The 21,836-nt window shown below is 33.0% G+C and overlaps 1 protein-coding gene and 1 long non-coding RNA gene across 3 annotated transcripts in view; one reads left to right on the top strand and one right to left on the bottom strand.

Annotated features, from left to right (window-relative positions):
• LOC125871925 (GPN-loop GTPase 3) overlaps positions 1-21,836 on the top strand; it is a 246,858-nt gene that overhangs the window by 140,170 nt on the left and 84,852 nt on the right. The gene's annotated exons all lie outside the window — the stretch shown is intronic.
• LOC125871940 (uncharacterized) lies at positions 4,086-6,765 on the bottom strand. Its single transcript, XR_007447062.1, has 3 exons — positions 6,097-6,765; positions 5,585-5,661; positions 4,086-4,324 (listed from the first exon to the last, which is right to left on the bottom strand). It is a non-coding gene; the product is annotated as an uncharacterized LOC125871940 (long non-coding RNA).

The following is a 21,836-nucleotide window of genomic DNA, read 5'->3' as shown; positions in this document are numbered from 1 at the left end:
AAATAATCACTAACAACATAGATACTAATCATGCTAAACACGCTGGTGATTTGCTAATTACCATAATTAATGAATTATTAACTTTCTAATTAGGATGAAAGATGTCCACAATCAAATAAATAATTATGTACCAGAACGAATTAGGAGTCTAAATATTGTTAAAACAAGAGCATAGATGAAAGGCAAAGCAATCACTCATATTACCACTTATGTATAGGCAAAACCAATAGCCACAATTAAGCGGGATGAGGTAATTATCTAAGGTAAATAGATAACTTTAGCCGTGGTCATGCAAGAGTTGACAGAATACATATACAAATATATATATCAACACAATCAATTTTTAAACCTACAAGATTGCTATTAAATCACCAATTTCTACTAATTAAGGGCAATTATCAATTAAGGAGAGAGCTAAATCAAATTGTTAATACACGCATGAATATTAATTTAAAGTCAGTCAAGAGCAAATTGATTTCAACACAAAAGTCACATATTAGTTCTAATACAAAAATTAACAGATTAGCTCCAACGCAAATTAATGAAATACTAACAACATGCTAACAAATTGCAATGTCATAATTATACGAGCATTTTGGACAATAAGAAACACTAGGCGACTGAACCTACACATATAGAGATTAAAGTTTAAAATAAATATTCATACCTGGGACAGATCTGTCCTTATCAAAATGCTTTTCAATTCTCAATCGAAATAATTGGAGTGGCAATTCGTTGTTATCATTGTTGATTTGCAACTGCTGCTTCCCTTGCTGGCGTTGCTGCCTGTTTACCATCTTCACCGGAGTTTCACCATCTCGGAGCAGCACTGCTGCTGATGGTTGCTTCCGTCTGTTGGAGCAAAGAGAGGGAAAAGAGGAACATGTGGCGTACTGGCTGTTGCTGTCGTTGTACGCCGGATCTGCCGGAGTTGTTGTCGTCTTCGTCGCCCTGCAGGTGGTTCGCCTGGCTGCTGTTTGGAGCTGCTGGAATTCGCTGGTTGTAGCTGCTACTGGCGCTGCTGGTCGCTGGTTGCGGCTGTGGTTTGCCGGTCAAAACTGCTGGAGCTGTTGGTTGCTCCGCCTGGCGAGAGGAGGGGAGAAGAGAGACGGAGGGAGACGAGAGGGAGGAGGCGTCACCGCCTCTGGCTGCTGCTACTGTTTGCGCTAGCCGAAGCGGTTGGCTCGTCGTTGGCGTTCGCTGGTTGTTGCTCGGAGCAGCTGGAGCTTCTGGCTCCGTTCTCCTCGTTGTTGGCCGGAGATGAGGAGAGAAAAAGGAGGCGCAGAGAGAGATAAAAGAAAGAGGGGGCGGCTGGTCTTAGAGTGGAAGAAGAGGGGATGAGAAAATGTTCTGGGGTTAGGAGCTTTAGTGTTAAAATAGGCAGGTTAGGAAGACTTCATCTGATCCGTTGATTTAAATACGATGAACGGTTGAGATTAAATCGGAGTGAGATGAATGGCTAAGGATAAAAGTTGAGTTGGATTGGAGTCTGAAATTGGTTATAGTTGAAATAAGAAATGGCTAGAATTGAAATGAGAGGGTGGTTATGATTGCAATGTAATTGAAATTGAGGTGGCTAGAATTGAAAGAAAATAGAATATAATAGGCTGACATTTAAATGATGTTGAGGGAAATTAAGGAAATGCTATCAAATTAAAGTATTACAAAATGTTATAACATTTTATATAATAAAAATCACTTAAACTTTAAAACATTTGAAATAACATAATTATTTCGAGGTTTACTAATAATTTTAAAAATATTTTAATAATATTTACGATAATTTTATAAAGCATGCATACTAAAATGTACAATTTTTAGACAAAATCAACTAGAATTTTAGAACTCAAAATATATTTTAAAATGCGTATTTAGTCGGATAGCAATCCCAAAAGGACTAAAGGTCGGTCAAAATTGGGTGTCAACACTCGCCATAAAATAGGCAACTTAAATATTTAAAACATTTAACAAAATAAATGAACAGACTTCTGAAACTCTATTGTCTATCTATGAAGTCTCTAAATGACAAAGATGGAAGTCGAGACAAGAACCACGACATCCTGACAAAACTGAAAAAGTAAATGAAATCCTCCGGAAGTAAGGGGGCTCACCATGGCTAACTTGAACTACGTGTGGTATCAACAAAGCTCATGTTGATGACCCTGAATACTTGTATCTGCATCATGAAATGATGCATGCCAAATGGCTCAGTACGTGGAATGTACGAGCATGTAAGGGGAATTCAAAAGCATAAACATAAGCTTGAACTTGATAAAAAGGAAACATACTTACCTCTTCTCAACTCACTCGACTTAACTCAACTCAAGAACAAGATACTCAACTCAAGGATATGATACTCAACTCAAAATAAAGCAACAATAAAAGATGCAATATATGGAAAACTTTTAAAACAATAAATAGCAACTCAATGTATTGAAGAATACAATAACAACTCAATTTGTATATAATAAAATATAATTCAACTATATGGGAATTTCTCTAACCGACAACCATCACTATGAGCTATGTGATGATACAACATCTCACCCACGCTGCCAGAACTGCCCTATAACTTGCCAGGATATAGAACGTCTCAATTAAGTGGATCCACTAATCTATGCTAAAAATCATTAAGGAATCATCTAAAAAGTATGACCCTTTCTACCCTCGTTTGCTACATGGTTCATAGAGACTTGAGTTATCTAAATTTTTCCCCATATAGGTTCTCAATACTACTCCCAAAAATATACTCAGCTCAAATGTTTAAAAACATAACTCTTTCTTTGCTTTGAGATTATTACTCAAAACTAGCTCAAAGACTCTCTTGGAATTCGGTGTTCCTCTCTTGCTTAAATGTGAAAACATTTACTCTTTGTGAATACTTAGTTCTCATATAATCTTTTGAAAAAAATGAACTCAACTCTGCTCTTTTTCAAAAACATTTCAAAATTATACTAAAATATGATCATATCGATGACTCGGGAAGTCATAGTGCATAAACATTGATGGTATATCTAGATACCATACTGCTCATACATTGATGGCATACTTGATTGTCATACTAATCATGTTTTAGAAAACTCTTTTCTCAAAACTCATCTTTACTTTCTCAAAACTCAGTTTAAGAACTCAAGTGTTGGCTTTAAAAAGCTTTTTAAAATTTATAACTCAAATTATAGGGTTCATGTGGAATTATGAACATGAACAACTCAAATTAGGGATCTTAATAGAAATAAAGAACTTCGGTACTCAGAACTCAAAAGTCAATGATACTACTCATCTCTAGACTGCTCGACTCAGAGGATTTATGCGGAATTATGGGCATGAACAACTCAACTTAAGGAATTCATGGGTAACATGTAGTAGTCTCATGATTAGTAATAATGTCTCAAAAGGGATTATGAACTCAATACTCAAGACTTAGAACTTGAAGATGCTACTCCTCTCAAAGATACTCAACTTATGGAGTTCATGCGGAATTTATGGGCATGAACGATTCGACTCGAGGGTCTAAAGAACATTATGAAACTCATGTATATGACTCTTATCATTCTCATACTTACTTCTTCAAAACTTAACTTAAAATCGATAGTTGATCTCAAAGGATTCACAATTGAACTCAAAGGCTTTCTTAAACTCTACTCTTGACTCTCTCTTAAAAGTGAATTATGAATTAAAGAGTTATGGTTCATGATATGACGGATCTTGTGATGATAAAGTAGACTCATGAATACATTCTCCTCACTCTTATACTCACTTGCTCGAGTCTTTAAACAAGTTACTAGAAATTGTAGAAGACTCCACAAAAGGACTCAAGGGGACTTTTTCAAAATGTTCGGATGAACTCTCAAAACTTAATTCATAACTCTACCTTGAATTTGAGTTATGAATTCAAGGTTCTGATCATGTTAGGAATGATTTCTAGTTGTTTAGATGTCACGACCCGATTTACCAAGTTATGATGACACCTACTATAACCCGCCAGCAGGTAAGCCAACCCGTAACCCGGAACAACAAGTAATGGGTCTGAGGGTAGAAATTAAACAAGAGTAGGCAAATAACAATATAAACAGGCGGAAGCAAACCAAAAACATATATACAAATAAAGATCTCTCCTAGAATCTGGAAGTCACTAGTACAGAGCTACTACAAAATGAGTACAAGTCCCAAAACTGGACAACAGAGACTGGACTGTCTCGAAAGGAAAAAGACAAGTCTATATATACAGATGGAGACTGAAATAGTACAAAACGCCGTGTGCTCACCCCCGTCTCCGGATAAGTCTACTCTAAGCTCGATCAACGCTGGTTACTAGTGCTCGGACCTACATCACAAAATAGATGCAGAGCGTAGCATGAGTACCAAAATAACAGGTACCCAGTAGGCATCATCGGCCGACTGAGCAAGATAAGCAAAAGCAAACTGAAATGCGAATAAAGGGTCACATAAAGTGCAAAGAGTAGTAAATGCGGGGTATGTACATGAGCGTACAGGCAACAAAGACAAGCAATCTAACTAACTCCGCCGGGCTCCCATAAACCCGACGGGTACGCTCGTGCACAATAAAAGAAACCACTTGCACGGACCCCCATAAGCCCGGCAGATGCACTGGCAGTTGAAGTAAAATAATGGAGCTAGAAGGTCTATCATAATATTACCAAATTCCGGACTTTTAACTGAACCATTCCAAATCATATTCCAGGATTTCATTACGTCCCGGACTTTAATCAGAATCTCTCCAACCTCCAAAACCTCAACCTACAGATGAGAGTAATCAAGACTAAACTGAAGCTTTAGTGAGGAATTGGCAATACACCACGTGCAAGCTAGACCACGGACTCGAACCGGGTACTATAGCTAATGAGTCAACCTATATGGGCTGGACCACGGACTCGAACCGGGTGCTGTAGCCAAAGGTCGGGCACGGGTGGGCTGGACCACGGACTCGAACCGGGTACTGTAGCCAAAACCAAATCACAGGTAAGCTGGATCATGGACTCTAACTGGGTACTGTAGCTAAGCCTAGACATAAGTAAGCTGGACCACGGACTCTAACCGGGTACTGTAGCTAAAACCAGATCACAGGTAAGCTGGACCACGGACTCTAACCGGGTACTGTAGCTAAAACCAGATCACAGGTAAGCTGGACCACGGACTCTAACCGGGTACTATAGCTAATAGAAAAGCAGGGCATTATGGATACAAGGTCATAAGCTGAGTTACCGACTATCAGACTCAAGTCTGCTATATCAGTCTACAAGGAGCTGACCGTCCGAAACGACGTCGAAAAAAGTTCTACTGCCCAACGACATCCGAAATCTTGCAAGTCTAAGGCAACACTAGTCTAAGCCTAGACTAAGGCCAAACATACTTCAATTCAATATTATCATATACACCACCAGATATGGATATTCAATAATATCAAGAGACATGCTGTCATAATCAAACACTTTCCCGAAATAAGGTCTAAGGCAGGAATTATAGAAATTTAGCGTGCTCGACACCCGAACCCCTCCATACTCAAGCAAATCAATAAACAAATGCCTAAACATGCTCAATCTCACGAGAGAAAGCCATAGCCTACCTGAAAGCCGATCACGCGTGCTCCAACTCACGGTATTGGATCTTTTCCTCTCCGAACGGTCTCCAAATGCTTCCCCACTAACAAAAGGTTAATCACCTCGTCATTACGAATATATTGACACTAAAATTATATTTTTCGAAGACGGACCCAAAATCGGGTCTAAAAGAGGATTGTGGGGCCCACAATTAGAATCTCGAAATCAAATCCGTGGAAACGTCCCAAATACCTTACTAAACTAATACCGCAAAATTATAGCACAAACAGATGCTTAAAACACCGCAAATCAGTCACAACAATTAAAAGTAGTAGCCCTTAGTTCACCGATTTCCGGAAAAACGAGGCCCTTTCAACCCAAACAGATTATACCACGACGATCCTTGCGAAAAACTCTACAAGTTAGCCTCAAGAATGATTCAAAACGGACTTACGATGATCAAGATCTCACATTTCAAAATTCAACAACAAAACCATCCGGAAATCACCCTGGCAGTGGCTAAAAATCGATTTCTTACCTCAAATGAAGCCTCCCCTCGCGTTTCTGAGACCACCGCTAGATTCCCCTCGAAATTCTCTTGAAGTTTGCCTTTTGAATCACTTAATTTGGACTAAAAATGAAGGAGCAATCTCAAGTTGAAGTTGAAGGAAAAAAAATGGACGAATTTCGTCTTAAATTCTGGAAATTTCCAGATTTCACTCCTCTGCCACGTGTCGTCACGTGGCTCTGCCACGTCACCGCCGCTTCAAAATTCTACAACCCTTCAAACTTAAATTTCGATGTTTCGGACTCGTTCGAAGTCGGAAAAATACAAACCTTATATGGAATCTGATTGGAAATGATATTTCGGACTCAACAGTGAAGGCGGAATTTCCATTTGAAGCTCGCTTCGACGAAAAGTGGGTCCCACATCCAGTATCGTTTTGAACCAGATTCCACAACTGCTATTTAAAATCTCGGGAAGTGAACAAAGGGTCGTTCTAGACCAAAATCGATCTTCCGAAGCTAACCTAGCCGTCAGAATTTTCATCTGAGCACGACTTCCAAGAAGGTTGACCAAAGTCAACTTTTCAAGTTATAAAAATCTCCAAAACAGGAAAGCGGGCCTAAAACCCAAACGAACGACCAGGCGACCGAACAGTCAGTGCCAGCAAGTCATAAATGACTTGGGGTCGCTACAGGAATGCTCTAAACGATGAAATGAATTCTTTAATTTAAAAAAAATGACCTGGAGGGTCATTACATTAGAAGTACCTTAGAGTGTTTAGAATCAAAGAGAGTGAAGGTACACCTTAAAAGAACTTAAACGGAGCAACCGATTGTAAACTGGATGGGGGAGGCGACCCTGGCACACTGAGTGGCGCGAGGCGCCAGCCCCTAAACTTCAGAACATGATTTGGGGAGCACTGGCTGGCACAACGCGCCAGTCCCCAACCCCGAAAACCCGACAAATTCCTTTGCTCGTTTTCTCATCCTAACTCGCCTAGAATCGAACGGTTTCTTCCCCAATCACTTTGATTCGATTACTTAACGTAAGTACACTCTAATCTACTCAATACAAACCTCAAAACCCTCACTTTCATCTGTATAAATCATCAAAACCCCAACACAACAAGATTTAGGATGAACTTCAAGAACACTTCTGAAGAGATCATCAAGAACTCTAATCTTTCAACTCCAAAAATGAAGTTTCGCTGAAAATAATATGATTGGCGTGTGGGTGAACAAATCCAACACTATGGAAGCTTACATACCTCTTAGGTATTAAACCCATGGCGAAAATCCACAACAAAACTCAAGAACCTCGATGAACGCTTTGATCCTCTCATCTTTTCTCCTTTTTTTCTCTTCTTTTTTCTTCTTGAACTCTCAACTAAAACCCTAGGCGTATATTAGGATTATAAATGAAACTAATAGGATTAGACCCTTAAAACCTTACTAAATACGAATTAAATTTGATTGGGTAAGGAAAAGACCAAAACACCTCTTACTATTTTCGGGTAATTTTCCTTAATTGGACAGCTTAACTTTAAAAGGGCATATCTCACTCATTCGAACTCGAAACTTTGCAGACTCGGTGGCGTTGGAAATATAATTCAAATACCTTTCATTTTCCATATTATGTCACACCTAACTCATCCTATACTGAGAGTTATGGTCGTTTGAAGTTGACCCAAAACTCATAACTTAAGCATAACTTGCAAAATTTCAGATTTGGCTATTTCCAACTTAGTTATTTTTGTAACTCAAGGTGCTACATATAGTGACATTAACACTCAAGAAATTTTAATTTCCTCGGTAAAATCCTACTCACAACGAAGGATGGTTTGAGTCTCAGTTCAAAAATTTTCCGGGGTGTTACAAAAAGTCACAATCCTTCATAAAGGTCATTACTCATCGGAAAAGTCATAACTCTTTGGAAGAGTCACAACCCTTTGGAAAAGTCACAACTCTTCAGAAAAGTCACAACCCTTTAGAAATGTTACAACTCTTCGAAAATGTCACAACTAATCGGAATATAGATAACACTTTGGAAATGTCACAACCTTTCAATGTGAAAAGTTGTCTTTTTAAATATAATGTAATAAAATATAAATATAATATAATATAATACAATATATAATATAGAAGATATACTAAATTTGGTGTTTTAAGTTTGGGCAAGGGGGGGAGGGGTTATAATAATTTAATATTTAAGCTAGGTAGTTCGAACTTTTAAGGTAGTATAGATATAGATAAATAATAAGATAGATATAGATTTGTCTAATTTAAATTGATATGAAATTTTAAAAAAACAAAGAAGTCTTTTAATTTAAGGATATGTAGAATATATAAGAATGCCTTTTACCTCTATGGTCTTAAACATGCTCACCCCCCCCCCCCACCCCCCCACCCCAAAAAAAAGAATATTTTATATCAAATTGAATAAAAATAAAAGTAAAACAAATAAATCGGAAATGGAGGAGTACTTATTAAATATAATTTGGACTATTCAAACAAGTTTTTGATCAAAAAAAATTTCTCCAATAGTTTGAGGCTTTTCACAGTTTGAACATCAACTTGTAGTTTTTGCAACATAAAATCATTGAACTTTTTGTCAAATAGAAGTTGTTGCAAAAGTATATTTATAGCAATGAAAATGAGTACATACTGATTATCTAGATAGTCTTCTCGTTTGAAGTTGAGTTATTCAATTCTCCTTATTGCATCAAATTTCTTTCTTTCTAATTTACCCACAAAAATAGTGTAATTGCATAATTGAACCATTCTCACAATATACCTTGTTTTAAGAAGAAGAATATAAAACTTACAAGACTCATAGATTAAAAAATAGAGGAAACCCCTCTATTTATAGACAACAAATGATAGTATGAAAATGTGTTTATCGTGCCTTATCAGATAAGTCACAACCCTTCAGAAAAATCACAACATTCGAAAATGTCATAACTCATTGAAAAAGTCACAACTTGTTTAAAATGTCACGACCCTTCGAAAAAGTCATTACCCATAAATGTGAAAATGTCTAAGCTTTTAATATAATATAGAACAAATAAATAATAAATGTGATATAAAATATAGAGTATATACTAAATTGGTTGTTTTAAGTTGGGGTATTATAGTAATTTAACACTCAAGTTAGTAGTTCATGCTTTTAAGATAGATAGATGGATGGATGGATGGATATATATATTTATCCTAGGCTAGAATTGTTATTTTTCTAATTTCTCCTTCTAAAATATATATACTAAATTGGTTGTTTTAAGTTGGGGTATTATAATGATTTAACATTCAAGTTAGGGAGTTCATGCTTTTAAGATGGCATAAAATACATAAACATGACATTTAACTTGGTTTCAGTTAACAACTATGACCTTTAACTTTGGTTATGCACAAACAGACACTTAAACTTATATAAAATTGAACAAATAAACACATTCGTCACCCTACATGGCAATTTGTGTCCTACGTGGTGTCCTACATGTATTATGTCATATAGGACACATGTGTCTACTTGTTCAATTTTATACAAGTTTAAGTGTCTATTTGTGCACTCCCAAAGTTAGAGGGCACAGTTGTCCACCGAAGTCAAGTTAAGGGTCATGCTTATGTTCCTCAAATAAGCTTTCCTACATTTTCCTTCCCATTTTTTGTGTTTTCTATCTTCAGGTGGAACTTGGAAGAACAATTTCAATAACAGACAAAAGTGGGGGTTCTGAGGGTCGGAAAACAATTAATTGTATCGGCCGCTCTTCCAACTCCAGTTCTACAATTTCACACAACACTCAGTTGGGTAGTTTGATTCATCGGATGTATGCAACAATAAAATTTGAAGGAGATGAAGTAAAGGTTGTCATGTAAGATGGTACTTTTTAACTTCTTTGAAATTATTCCTAACCCATCGGACACCTCTTAAAGCTGGCACGAAGTTTCACTTAGACACATCAATTGGGTGATGTTCATTTTAAACCCCTCATGTTGGATCTCTTTGTTTCATTTTGACACTTTTTGCTGACATGACATGGTGAGTGTAATACACTCAATGTCAGCGCGTGAAGAGCTTTTTTTTCCAGGCCAAAAAATTATTTTAAAACATTGTTCTTCTTCTTCCCTCTTTCTTTGTGATTATCTCATCCACCACACACCATCAACCTACCGCCGCTGCATCATTGCCATTAATCTTATTAAAATCAAAGTAATTTTTAATTTTTCCGATCTGAAAATCACCTCAACCATCATCTTCTTCTCATTCTGTTTCTTTAGATTCAACAATTCAGCGCCATGACATAATTACTCTATTTCGTGTTCACATATTTAAATCCTCTGCACATACGAAAAATGCAAAAAATAATAATTCTTTCAATGTTAGTTATAACTAATTTTTTTAGAAGTAAAGAAGGGAAAAAATTGTGCTTTTATAAACTAATTTTTTCAATGTAATTAAATTCTTTTGAAAGTGTTTCTTGAAAAGACAATAGAGTGAAAAATGGGTTGAGGTTGGGGTGGGTGGGGGTAAAGAGGATGGAAGATCTAATAGGGGGTGGAGGAGCGATTGAGGTTGGGATGGAGAAGACTCCTGGGTTGGTTGGGTGAAGAAGACAAGGGTGAGTTTCTTGAAAATTAGAAGTGTTTAATTTCTTTCTAAAAAATATTTACTATTTGAGTTTAAAATGCCACATGTCATCAAGTGGGTGGTTATTTTTCTTTCTACTTAAAAGTCATTAGTTTAGAATTATATTTTTACATATATGACATGTGTCTTTGTTTAATTCGTCACTTTGACACATATCAGCAAATGTATTACACACACTTTGTATTTTTGGATGATTGTTAAAAAAGTGTCAAAATGACACAACAGAACCCTACATAAGGTGTCAAAAATGAACAAAACTCAGTTAAGGTGACTAAGTGAATATTGGTGCCAACATTAAGGGGCCATCGATGGGTTAGGCCAAATTATTTTATACGCAACCTCTTAGCCATCCTTTTGTTGCTCTTTAACTTCAATTTCGTATCACGTAACCAACTTAATCAATTGAGTTTGGGGGAAATAATATTTTAGAAGCTCAAATAATCACTAATAGGATATATGCCTAGGTGAGTATAAATTGAAAATTCTCCATGTCAAGCATATAATTCTTATAATGTTGTTTTGAGTTGTAATGATAATGAAATCTGGAACAAAATAGGAGGAAATCTTTAAAAATATCTATTTTTTTTATGTAATAAATTACTTCAAGCATGAATTTGTTATTTTATTTAGTATAAATTCTTTAAAATTGTTGATCTTATTTGATATAATATATTACTTCATCCCTGGATTTGTTATTTTCTTTAATATAAATATCTGTTCTTCCTTCAAATAAAAGTTTCAGTTTATTTCCGAAGCTTGTATCTTTCATAAGTATGATACATTATTATTATTATTATTATTATTATTATTATTATTATTATACATTATTATTATTATTATTATACATTATTATTATTATTATACATTATTATTATTATTATTATTATTATTATTCTTATTATTCTTATTATTCTTTTTATTATTATTATTATTATTCTTATTATTCTTATTATTCTTATTATTCTTTTTATTGTTGTTATTATTGTTATTATTGTTATTATTGTTATTATTGTTATTCTTGTTATTATTGTTATTATTGTTATTATTGTTGTTATTGTTATTCTTATTCTTATTATTCTTATTATTGTTGTTATTATTATTATTATTATTATTATGTTTATTATTGTTATTATTGTTATTATTGTTATTATTATTATTGTTATTCTAAATATAGACTTTCTAACTTTCTTTTAGTTTCTAAATGTGTTTGAGTACTACATAGCGGTCTTCTCATTAAATGATTACTTCCCAACAACTTCTTGCTCTGATACCAAAAATACAGACAGATTTTAGCAAATAAAAAACACAGTGGACACATAACTTAATATAGCAGAATAACAGAAATCGGCAAAATAGCAGAATAGCAAAAATTCAGATTTTTGTAAATCCTACTCAGTACTCCCTCTTACTCGTGTCTGGTCATGTTTATCTTATATGTATCCTGTTTTTCCCCCTTTTTTTTTTAAGTTACTACCCCGTTCATCTCTTCCTTTTAACCTGTATTCTTAAAAACTTCTTCATTAACCCCACCCCGGAAACGACCAATAAGACGTCCTGTGAATGTTGCGGACTTTTTTAAGGCCTTAGAAACATCCTAGGAATTTACAGGTTAATCCATCGTTGTTATTAAGAAGTTAAAAGTCTAACTATATACTAAGGGTAGTTTTACAAACATATTTACATACTTAACATTAATTTAAAGCAAACAGACATAATTTACATATATTTTTAGGGAAAATACAGGAACCATAAAGACTTACATGACTTAGACGGAGAGAGGTTTCCCTTTCGGGAACCCCGACTGACTCTTACACACTTAAAACAAACATTTTTACAAACTGGATATTACAAGAGGGATTTTTAGGAGTTTTTGGATTGAGTAAGGAAGATGGTTTTTCTGAACATTGGGAAGGGGAATATGTTGTTTATTTTTCTGGTTCTTTTTTCTTGTTCTTCTTAAGTGTGGAGGAGTGTCTTTATATAGAGGTTGAGGGGGATTTAACATAAAGTGTGAAAGAATCCTAATGGCCAAATGTGGCCGACGCACTAAAATAATGGAATGAAAAGTAACGGCCTAAAATTGGCCAACATTAGCTCAAATAATTCATGCCGGGTACACATTTGGGCCCCATCGCACATGCATTATTTTCGCTTCACAAGACTTTAACACAAAATAATTCACAAGACTTTAACACAAAATAAGACGCGTGCTTATCAGTTTTTTCCTCCTTGGAGGATAGTGATAAGGTAAGCACTCACACGACAAATGTGGGCCTTCCCACATGGCACACTTTTATTCCTACTTTAAATTATTGTCTTGTTTTGTCTTGTTCTCCTTCTTCTTTCTTCATTTTGTCTTCAGGTATCAAGGTTGTGAAGGGCTTCGGAATCAAAACTCATTCCTGAATCATCATTTGCATTTGGATTTTGAGCATCTTGATAATATGAATGTTCTCGATAGTCTTCTTCTCCTGAACTATTGGATCTGGTTATGTTATTATTAGTATTTCTTGGACTAGTATTAGGTCTGTTTCGTTCTGTATCTAGTACTAGTCTGTCTTCGTTTGGATCTGGATTTGGTGGAGTAATTACATGTTTATCTTGTCCTTGTTGGAAAAACTGTTCTAAAGTCTTTTTTATTATGCTCTCTATTTTATCATTCTTTTTCTTTTTATGGAGCATAGTCTTCTTTGTTGTTGTCTCTACCTGAATAAATGATCTGGGTAACCTTCGCCGGGATGAAGAACCTTCACCTTCACTTTTTGGCAAAGTGACAGCCATAAACGGGTTTGATGTGTCTTTACCGGCTACCGTTTGAACCGGACTAGCTGTATCTTTATTATCGGATACAGTGGATCTTTTTGCATTCGTTGGGGAATGCACACCCTGCTCATCCATTTTTTCGAGAGATGGAAAACTCTTTTCTGTGGTCTGTGTACTGATATCAATCTTCTGAATGGAATCTTTTCCTTTGAGTGATTTTATCTGCTCCATTAGTTTAGTGTTTTCTTGGAGTAATGCTTCCACCTTTACATTTAATCTTTTGAAGGCCTCGGTCATTGAAGAACAATGGTCACAAAAGATTATTTTGTCGGTGTCTTTTTGGATATTGTATTGAGGGGTCTTTTGGGGATTTTGTCTGAGGGCTAGAGAGATATAGTAATTTGGACCAAATATCCCTCTTGCATAATCTAGTGCTTCAGTAAAATCATTAAAACCTTTAAAAAGAGAAGTTTTAACTCCGTTTATAAATTCTACTACTTCTATCCATGTTTGAAAAATACCGTTAGTCTTACCATGTATTACCACATAATATTTAAATTTATTCTCTCTACTTTTGTCTGTAAAGTATTGACATAAAGCATTTAATGAAGCTATAAAATATTTATTGTCTTTTTTATTATATGTCATCCATAAATTGTCTACTAAGCATTTCTGAGGTTTGTCTAACACACATTCTGGCAATTGTCTAAAAGATAAATTTGAATTCGGGTAACATATTAAATTATGCTTACCGAAGTAAATACGATCCATCATATCTATTGATGGTGTCTGAGGTCTAAACTTCATGTTACCTAATACAGTCTGAGCGTATGTGTCTGATGCTGAGGCTACTCCTTTGCCTTTGTCTATTGAACTGGTTGGTCTCATGCTGAAAACAAAAGTATACTTAAGTTATTTTAATATTTAATCTACTTAACTGATCCGCTAGACTATTATCTTTTCCTTTTATATATTCAAAAATAACATTTGGATATATAGATATAGTGTCCATAAAATTTAACCATCTTCTCTTGCTACTGGCCTTTTGATTTATTTTTTGATGAAATTTAACTATGGCTTCACAGTCAGTTCGTACTAATATTTCATTTTTATTTAAAATATATAACTTAAAACTATTAAGACCATATATTATTGCTAAGACTTCAGCATCTATGCTGCTCATATTTCCTTTTTCTTTATATTTTCCACTTTGATAAGCACAAATTTTTTCTTCTATCTTGTCGCTGTATTTATTGGGTCTAGCTTTTAACACAGCTCCCCATCCTTGGAAACTACCATCGGTTTCAATTATTAAATAATCAGTTTCTAGTGGTATACTTAATTCTGGAATATTTTTAACTTTTTCTTTAATTTGTTGGACTAATTTAATGTCTTCTATATTAAAATGTTTTTGCCCTTTGCTACCTGTTTTAGAGTATAATGGTCCTGCTAGTTTTCCTAAATCTTTAATAAAATTCCTAGCATAGTTTACTAGTCCTAAAAATTTTTGTAAATCTTTTGTATTGTCTAATTTATCTGGCATATCTAATACTTTTGTTGCTATATGTGGTTGTAATTTAATTTTACCTTCTCCTAATGTTACTCCTAGGAAATTTATATGGTTCTTACATAATTCCATTTTCTTTTTACTTACTATTATTCCATTTTTCACAAATAATCTAAACACTGTCTGTAGATGTCCTAAATGTTCTTTAATATCTTTACTAAATATTAAGATATCATCTACATATACTAAGACAAACCTTTTATAGTCACCAAATATAGTGTCCATTTTTCTTTGAAATATTGGAGGGGCGGTTTTTAGTCCAAATGGCATGGCTAACCATTCAAAATGTCCTTCCGGGCATGTGAATGCTGTCCATTCTATACTTTCTTCATGCATTTTTACCTGCCAATATCCTGACTTACAGTCGAATTTACTAAATATTCTTTTTCCTTGGATTCGATTGATTAATTCATTTTTATCAGGTAATTTATATGCATCAGTTCTTGTATTATCATTAAGTCTTTTGTAATTAATTACCATTCTTGCTTTACCTCTTACTATTTCACTATGATTTCTAACCATAAATGCTGCTGATCTATGTTTTGATGTAGATCTTCTTATTACTCCTAAATTTAGTAATTCTTTTATTTGTACACTAAAGTCTTCCAAGTCTTGATTAGTTGCTTCAATGGCAGCTGTTTTTATTATGTATTCAGGGTTTATGATATTTAGTTTACATACTACTTTATTATTTTTCCAGTATTTTAAAGGTTTTTCTCCTATTATTTCCATTTCATCTAATATTCTTACTATGTTGTCTAAGTCTTTAGGACTTCTAATTGTACCTATCCTGTTGATTCCTGTTTGGAAATTATAGAATTCATTTTCTACTTCTAGTAGAGTATAATCTTTTTCTCTTATATCATATTCTTCTTCTTCCTCGTATTGTTCTGTTTGGCCTAAATCTTTACAACATTGGCTTTTATCTTTACAGTTTTTACAACATATCTGTGAACTATCATCTTCAGAAGTGCTTGGAGATATACCAGCTTGTCTTCCTTTTGTTTCAAATTTAATAGTTTGTATTGGTGTATAAGTAAGATGCTTAAAGAATATTACCCCATCTCTTGTGATTAATGTTCCCCCGTTATTTTGTATCATAAATTTTAATCCTAATACAAAATTTACATTTATGTTTAGATCTCTTACCCATATCCTGTCAAGTGTATACATTGGTTTATAAAAGTCATTACATGTATTAATAAAACTTACCTGAGTCTTTCCGATATAATGTTGGTAGGTATTGTATGTTCCATCCATTTGCATTGCTGCAATTGGCTTGTCTAATGTCCTGATTAATTTTGGGGGTAAAATCTTTTTGTTTATTATACTACTTATACATCCTGTGTCTACTAATGCTAAAGTTTCTAACTCAATATCTTGTATTTTAAGTCTGGCTAAGACTTTAATAGTAGTGAATTTTTTATCTTCATTACATATGAAATTCTCATAATGGTTTTCTCTAGTTTCTATGTTCATTAATTCTGCTTCTTGGGTAGATGTGTTGTACATCCCCCGTTTTTCTGTTCTTTGAACCGATTTTGTATTTTCTTCAAGTTTTTGTTTTCCTTTTTCTAACGACATTACCTTTTGCTCGAGTTCGTTTATTCTATTTTCTAATGTTATTAGTCGTAAATTTATTGTATCATTATTTATATCTATATTTTCACGTCCTTTTATTTTTATTTTTAACAGGTTTTCTATGCATGTGATACATCCTTTAGCATAGCAAAACTTACATTTTGCCCTTTTTTATCTACTTGGATACCATTTACATAGAATACATTGATTACTATCTATTCCTTTATTCCTTTCAAATTCATGGGTACATTCTTGTAAGACATTCATCATTGTATTTATTTGTAATTCTTCTAAGTCTATATTTTTAAATTCTAATCCTATCTCATTTATTAATTCTTCATTAGCTGAATCTGACTCATCAGATCGTGTTGTTTCTTCTATTTCCACACTTACTATAGAATATATACTTTCATTGTCTGACATGTATTCGTCTACATTAATTAAGGTTTCTTGAAAATCTTCTATTAATTGAGAATTTCTAGTTCTACTATTATTTCTTTTAGGACATACATTTGCTAAATGTTCTATACTTCCACATGTGAAGCATTCTAGCTTATTTTTATAATTTCTATCATTTCTATATTTTCGAACATGTCTATCTTTATTTAGATAAGGTTTTCTGGCTGAAGATTTTCTTAAATAGTATTTTTTATTATACTGCTGATTATAGTAGGGTTTATATTTCTTGTATCTTTTCTTAGGTTTATTTTGTCCTTTATCATAACTTTGGGTTGTATACATGACATTCTTACAGAAACTCATTTCATTCTGTTTTAGTTGTTTCTGTATTTGTATATTTGTGCATTTTTCTGTTAAGACTTCCATTATATGTTGTACTTTGTGTCCTATAGACCATTTACCGTTTGGATTCTGTATTACTCCTTCTCTTTTATACCATCTTTCTTCTATTTCTTTGCCTAAGGCTCCTGGTAGTTTATTAAATAACTTTTTTCCTAATTCTTCATCGAAAGAGTTCCCACTAATTGTACAATAATAATAATAATCTTTAAGAAAGTTTTTTATGTGGAACCAACTTGTAATGCTTAACTGTTCTAGGTGTATCAAAGCATTTCTTTGTAAGACTACTAAGCCACTATTAGGGTCTTCTCCTGTAATTAAACTGTATATTTTATTTGTAAAATTGTACGGGTTTGCTCCCAGGTTTACTAAAGATTGGAATTCTTGTGGGAAATTAGATTTATATGCTTCCCATAAGGCCTTTGCAGATTCTCCTAAAAAAGTTTCCATATATTTATACATTGTTTCTGCGTCTGCATCTTGGTATGTCTTTATATAGTCTGCTACTACTATTCCTTTCCATAAATCTATTACTGCATTCCACATTTGAGGGTCATGTGCTGCTATATTTAATATTTTTCCTTTACTTCCTCCTTCTTGTAACCTAATAGGTTCTTCTATAGGCATCCTTCTACCCATTGGTTTTACGTTTTCAGTTACTGTATCTGGGTTTACCCTATAGACTCGTCTTCTTGGTACATTTCCTATACTTGTGTCTACTGTATGGTGTTGAGAAGTTCGTTGGAACGGGCTAGCACTTGAACTAGTAGATTCCATAAGCTCTTTCTGACTTATTATAGAGTCTCTTTCTATTTCCTCTTCACTTTCATACAGATTTTCTAGTATTGTTTCAAGGTTTTCTATTTTGTCTTGGTTATTATATTCTTTTCTGTATCCTAAATTATCAGTTCTAAATTCACATGTTTTAAAATGTCTGTCTACTTCGAATATACTCATATTTCCTGTTTTACATCCTTTACATTTAAAAATTATATCTGTATTATTATTATATCTTCTTTCGGCTTCTTGCAAAGCTTCATCTACTTCATATCCTTCTTGTATTATTTCTACATTCATAAACTCTTTTTCTTCTTCTAATTCTAGCTCTTCTTCTAAGTTCGTTTGATTAGAATAATTATAATTTGTGAATCTAATAGATGTTTCTCCTTTTGTATTAGTGTACATTAGATGAGATTCTGGTATGAGTACTTTCTTTTTATTAAATTGTTCTAGGTTCCATTCTAATCCTGCATATTCTTCTGGATATATTTTTATTGGTTTTATTAATTTTATTCCTTTGTTACCCATTACCTCTACTACATCTTCTACTTTTAATCGAAACCTTGTATTACTTTTAGATGCAACTTTTTCAATGAAACCTATACACATTAGTAAATTATTTCCGCTACTCATTTCTTCGTAGTCTTTAGTCTGGATTCCTATTTTTATGTGCTTTCCGAATTCTCCTAAATTAATCATAAAATCTGGGCTAATATAAAATATTCCTCCATTATTGGTCATGTCTACTTCTGTTAACCCTATGATTGATTTCTTTAAGTCAGACCATCTATCATCGTATATTACTATTAATACTTTAGTTCCTAGATTTTTCTGGTTAAACCTTTTAATCCTACTACTATTAAGCCCATGTGCATTAATGTTAGTCTGTTATGTATAATTCCTCGTAAGGATTCTGGGTTTATTAAATTTATAGTAGCTATTTCTTTTCCTATGGCTGAAATTTGTTCTTCTCTATAATGTCTATATAGCTGATTATTTCTTTCAAAATATCCTGTATCATATAATATCTTTGGGTTTAGTAGATTCAACTGATTCTGTTGGAATATTCTTAGGTCTTTATCTATATCTATTACTTCATTTAACTCCTGGATTTGTTTATCTTCTTGCTTATTTCTTGTTAATATTCTTGAGATAAAGTTATTTCCTATTCTATTATCGGAAAAACTTACTCGTGGTCTTTCTTCGGTTGTTGTTCTTCTACCTGAAAGAAAGTCCATTTATGAGATTTTCGAACTATAGTAGGTCTTTCTTTAAGTGGAGTAATTTCAATATTTTTTAATTGATTTATTAATTTTTCTATTTCAGTATTTTTAGGTTGTTCTTTTATAACTTCTTTTTCTTTAATTATTTTATCTAATTTTTTATTTAATTCTATCAGTAATACTATTATAGTGTTATTTTGTTTAATAATTATTTGATCTGATTTACTTGAAGGTTGGTGGTCAGACAATCCTTGCGGATCTGGTTGGATACTTCCTGCAAATTTTAAGGCTTTTGTGTAGGATGGTTCTTGGCATAGATCGTTCATGAAAGGAGTTTATCTTCTAGTTGTTGTATCGTCTTTTTTAACTCAATAACTTCAGTGGTTATTATTTCTACTTGTTTTGCAATTTTTTCAATTAGTTATGTTATTTTTATTTCTAACTCTTTAGGCTTCTCTGTTATGGTCTTTATTAGTTTTCCTATTTCAGTCTTTGTAGGTATTTGTTCTATATTAAACTTATTATTTAAGTATTGGATTTTTCTATCTAGTTCTAATTGTTGTAATTTTAGGAAATCAAAGTTTTGTTCTAATCTTTCTAATATCTTCTGTTGTTTATTTTGAGTTATTTTGTTTGTTTCTAGTAATCTTACGATATTCTTTTCTTTTTCTTGTATTTTTTCACTAAAGTTTATTATAAGATCTATTATAGTATTGTATTGCTTATCTTCTGAATGTAAAAGGTGTTCTCCTTGACTAAAATTGCACTTTATTGCTGAATTTTCTTTTAATATTCTGTATTTCTTTTCAGGGTAAATTCTTAAGTCTAGGTATTCTAATTGCTTTAATGAATCTATTCTTGAATTGCTTTAATGAATCTATTATTGCTATTTTATCCTAACGGAATATCTATTTTATTAATACTTTTCCTTTGATATTGTATTCTACTATTTGTGTATTGGATATCACTATCGATGCTATGTAATTCCCACCTTAGAGCGCTTAACAATTCTGGGTTGACTAGTGTTTGTCTATTTACTGAGTATAAACCACCGTGATTACAAAGTCTATCAGCTAAGTCTCTTGTCTCTAGTACTTGTAAATATATACTTATTGCTTGTTTTAATTTTAACAATTCTAATTTTATTTGTATTTCTCAGTATAAATACCAATATCCTAGTCGTAGTTGATTAGCAAAATGATGTTTTTTCATATATTATTTCTGTCTTGATCTTAACAGTGTAATAAATTTATATTCTAATCTAGATATTATTTCTATTAGAAAATCTAACCTTATATTGTCTTCTTTAGTCTTATTCAGTCTCTTGTATTCTAAATATAGACTTTCTAACTTTCTTTTAGTTTCTAAATGTGTCTGAGTACTACGTAGCGGTCTTCTCATTAAATGATTACTTCCCAACAACTTCTCGCTCTGATACCAAAAATATAGGAAAATATAGAAAATACAGAAAATTTGAAAATACAGAAAATACAGAAAATAATGGTGAACCCGACGTGAAAATTTGAAAATACAGAAAATACAAAAAAATATAGAAAATACAAAAAATTTGAAAATACAGAAAATACAGCAAATGCAAACAGACTTTAATAAATATGGCACGCCTACTTTAATAAACACAGACAAAAATATAGACAGATTTTAGCAAATAAAAAACACAGTGGACACAGAACTTAATATAGCAGAATAACATAAATCGGCAAAATAGCAGAATAGCAGAAATTCAGATTTTTGTAAATCCTACTCAGTACTACCTCTTACTCGTGTCTGGTCATGTTTATCTTATATGTATCCTGTTCCCCCCCCCCCCCCCCCCCCTCCCTTTTTTTTTTAAGTTACTACCCCGTTCATCTCTTCCTTTTAACCTGTATTCTTAAAAACTTCTTCATTAACCCCACCCCAGAAACGACCAATAAGACGTTCTGTGAATGTTGCGGACTTTTTTAAGGCCTTAGATACATCCTAGGAATTTACAGGTTAATCCATCGTTGTTATTAAAAAGTTAAAAGTCTAACCATATACTAAGGGTAGTTTTACAAACATATTTACATACTTAACATTAATTTAAAGCAAACAGACATAATTTACATATATTTTTAGGGAAAATACAGGAACCATTATTATTATTATTATTATTATTATTATTATTATTATTGTTATTGTTATTGTTATTGTTATTGTTATTGTTATTGTTATTGTTATTCTTCTTCTTCTTCTTCTTCTTCTTCTTCTTCTTCTTCTTCTTCTTCTTCTTCTTCTTCTTATTGTTAGTGTTATTTTTATTATTATTGTTATTATTATTGTTATTGTTATTATTATTGTTATTATTATTGTTATTCTTATTATTATTGTTATTATTATTATTATTGTTATTATTATTGTTATTATTATTATTA

This window comes from Solanum stenotomum, chromosome 7 (genome assembly GCF_019186545.1).
Source record: "Solanum stenotomum isolate F172 chromosome 7, ASM1918654v1, whole genome shotgun sequence".
NCBI lineage: Eukaryota > Viridiplantae > Streptophyta > Magnoliopsida > Solanales > Solanaceae > Solanum > Solanum stenotomum.
This window is presented reverse-complemented; position numbering and strand designations above follow the sequence as displayed.